The sequence below is a fragment of the Lithobates pipiens genome, unplaced genomic scaffold (assembly GCF_037356315.1).
Source record: "Lithobates pipiens isolate NorthernLeopardFrog02 unplaced genomic scaffold, aLitPip1_a1.2 Scaffold_18, whole genome shotgun sequence".
Classification (NCBI taxonomy): Eukaryota; Metazoa; Chordata; class Amphibia; order Anura; family Ranidae; genus Lithobates; species Lithobates pipiens.
This window is the reverse complement of record NW_027507758.1, coordinates 89,750,366-89,753,117: the sequence shown is the minus strand read 5'-3', so window position 1 is coordinate 89,753,117 and position 2,752 is coordinate 89,750,366. Positions and strand designations below refer to the sequence as shown.

At 49.5% G+C, this 2,752-nt stretch overlaps 1 pseudogene; it reads right to left on the bottom strand.

Moving 5' to 3' along the window:
• Positions 1-1,750: 1,750 nt before the first annotated feature.
• LOC143990074 (small ribosomal subunit protein eS6 pseudogene) lies at positions 1,751-2,333 on the bottom strand (annotated as a pseudogene).
• Positions 2,334-2,752: the final 419 nt, after the last annotated feature.

Genomic DNA, 2,752 nt, shown 5'->3' with positions numbered 1-2,752 from the left:
CATACCAAAAATTACACTCCAAAATAGATCCTCCTACTCCTCCTGAGTACGGCGATACCACATGTGTGAGATTTCCACAGCCTGGCAACATACAGAGGCTGAGTACAGCCAAGCATGGCCGAGCATGGCTGGGTATCACCGAGTATTGCAGGGTATCACGAGTATGGCTGGGTATTGCAGGGTATCACTGAGTATGGCTGTGTATTGCAGGGTATCACTGAGTATGGCTGTGTATTGCAGAGTATGGCTGGGTATAACAATTTATGGCAGAGTATTGGCAGGGTATTGCAGGCTATTGCAGATTATTGCAGATTATTGCTGGGTATTGCAGAGTATTGGAAGGGCATTGCTGGGTATTGCAGAGTATTGGCAGGGCATCGCAGAGTATTGGCAGGGCATTGTTGAGTATTGCAGAGTATTGGCAGGGCATCCCAAAGTATTGTCAGTGTATTGCAGAGTATTGGCAGGGCATTGCTGGGTTTTGCAGAGTATTGGCAGGGTATTGCAGAGTATTGGCAGGGCAATGCTGTGTATTGCAGAGTATTGGCAGGGCATTGCTGGGTATTGCAGAGTATTGGCAGGGTATTGCAAGCTATTGCAGAGTATTGGCAGGGCATTGCTGGGTATTGCAGAGTATTGGCAGGGCAATGCTGTGTATTGCAGAGTATTGGCAGGTCATTGCTGGGTACTGCAGAGTATTGGCAGGGTATTGCAAGCTATTGTAGAGTATTGGCAGGGCATTGCTGGGTATTGCAGAGTATTGGCAGGGTATTGCAGAGTATTGGCAGGGCATTGCTGGGTATTGCAGAGTATTGGCAGGGCATTGCAGAGTATTGGCAGGGTATTGCTGGGTATTGCAGAGTATTGGCAGGGAATTGAGGGGTTAATTGTCGGTGAGCAGCACCGTGGGCACTGCAGATCCAGCCCACAGCACTGCTGACACCAATCTTTCCCCCTTCGCTGTATCGATCATTGCTTTGTTTATAAGTGATGGAGCGATCACACGGTAAACTGCCGCGAGTTATGGCGCCCAGGAGGCGCGTGAGAGCGGAATTCTGGGAGGACATCATATGACGGCCTCCCAGAGTTAATCAACCGTCCTATAGCTGTCATTCGGCTATGGGCCGGTTGTTAGGTGGTTAAAGGATGGCCCAACACCAGGTCAGCGGTTTTGTCCAAAAGGGCTTGGGCTGCAAATATGGCTCTAAGACAGGAGGAGGGTCCCCCTTGGCCACTGGGTCCAGTTGGCAAAAGTAATAAATAATGGGTCTAAGCCTGGTGCCATGGGCCTGAGCCAAAACTCCTGTGGCATGTCCTTGTCTCTCTGAGACAAACAGTTTGAAAGTCTTTTCATAGTTTGGGAGGCCCAAAGCAGGGGCCATGGAGAGGATCTCCTACAGAACTTCAAAATTGTCCACAGCTTCTGGGTAAAGTGAGAAGGGATGGGATTTCAGGACATCATAAAGAGGTTGCATCAAGAGGGGGGCTCCCGTGATCCAAGAGCGGCAATAGGAGATTAATCCTAGGAATGCATGTAGGGGCTTTTGACCTTGAGGCAAGGGGATGGCTTTGATTGCAGCAACTCTTTCTTCAGTGAGATGTCGAGTGCCTTGGGAGATGCAGTGACCTAGGAAAATCACCTTCTCTTTGCGCCACTGAACCTTTTGCTTTGAGGCCTTGCATCCTTGCTCGACTAGGTAGTGGAGGAGGCTTTCAGTGATAAAAGTCTACGCCTCTTGGTAATCTGCTCCTAGTGCTCCTCCTTTGCTTCCTTTGTTCTCTTAGCAAGGAGCTTGGCATACTCTGATGCTTCCTCCTCATTCTTCTGAGTGCGCTGCTTCTTCAGGGCAATACGTCTGTGCTTGTGTCGAAGAACTCTAGGTGTTACAAGACGCTTAATCTTGGGGGCCTTAGTCCTGGCTTTCTTCCCTTCCTTAGCAAGAGGCTTTCTAACCACATATTGGTGCTCATCATCTTCTTTGTACAGGTTGAAGAGCTTGCGGACTCTGCTTGCCCTTTTAGAACCTAGAACAGTGTTGTCGGTGAGGCCAGGGATGTCCTTCTCACTTTTCCTGACAATCACCAAGTTCAACACACTTAAGTTGGCATCTACAATACAGCCGCATACAGACTTGCACAGTTTGCGCTCGCCAGTCCTCCGGGGGCGGTAACAGGAGTGACCCTTACTCAATAGCAAACAAACACGGCAGCAGGTGAGAACTCCCTGTTTCATGGGGAAAACTTGCTTATCCTTGCCTCCACTGACAACATATCCCTTCCATTCCTCACCCAAAGGATCAGCTGAAACTTCTGTGGCCATGCGTTTCTCATAAAAAGTATGCAGCTTGCATTCATCGTCAACTTTAATCAGCTCCTGGCAGCCAGTGGCTGGGAAAGAGATATTAAGCTTTATGTCTGCACAGCCTATCTCAGGCCCCCCCGCCAGAAAGAGGAGAGAGGTAGCAGGTAAGAGGCTTTCAGAGAAATTTGAGATGTCACCACCTTGGAGGATATCTGCACAAAGCAGAATGTCATCTACATACTGAAGGAGTACAATGTCTGGGTGTAACTTCATCCAGGTGTCCAGGATGAGGGCCATTTCCTTGGATTGAATTGGGAGGGGGAGTTCTGGGCACCTTGTGGCATAACAGTCCAGGTGTAGCAGGCAGGTGACACAGGCTTGCCTGAATCCTAGGGGGGATGGTAAATGTGATCCGGAGAAGGGCAGGGTGGTGGGCAGTCATGTCTATGG